A 599-nucleotide genomic window follows, 5' to 3' on the forward strand; every position below is an offset into this window, starting at 1 on the left:
GGGTTTCTCTTACCTTGGGCATGGGGTATCTCTTCACAGCTGCTCCAGCAAAGCACAGCCGCTGTGCCTTACCTTGGACGAGGGGTCCCCTTACCGCCACCGTTCCTGACCTTCAACATGGGATAGCTCCTCTAGGCCCTCCTGTGCCTGCACAGCCACTGCTCCCATGTTGCTCCTCCCGGCCGCCGGCCCTGGCCTCCGACGTGGGTGGCTCCACCCAGCTGTTCCCCCTGGCCTCGGCTCGGGGCGGCTCCTCAAGGTCACCGCTCCTGGCCTCTGGCGAGAGGTGGCTTCTCCTGGCCGCCCCTGATCTCGGATTCGGGGTAGCTCCTCCCAGCCGCTGCCACTGGCCTCAGATGCGGGGTAGCTCCTCCCCGCCGCCGCCCTGACTTCGGACCCGGGGTGTCTCCTCCCGGCCACCGCCCCTGACCTCGGACGCAGGGTAGCTCCTCTAGGCCTTTCCTGTGCCGTCGCAGTCTGGCACTCTAGGCTGCTGCCCCTATCCTAGGTTGCTGATTTTTCCATTTCAGGATTTTTAATATCTTTGAATATACCTTTTCACACCCTCTGGCCTGCAATATTTCTGTAGAGAAACCAGC

This window comes from Ovis aries, chromosome 2 (assembly GCF_016772045.2).
Source record: "Ovis aries strain OAR_USU_Benz2616 breed Rambouillet chromosome 2, ARS-UI_Ramb_v3.0, whole genome shotgun sequence".
Classification (NCBI taxonomy): Eukaryota; Metazoa; Chordata; class Mammalia; order Artiodactyla; family Bovidae; genus Ovis; species Ovis aries.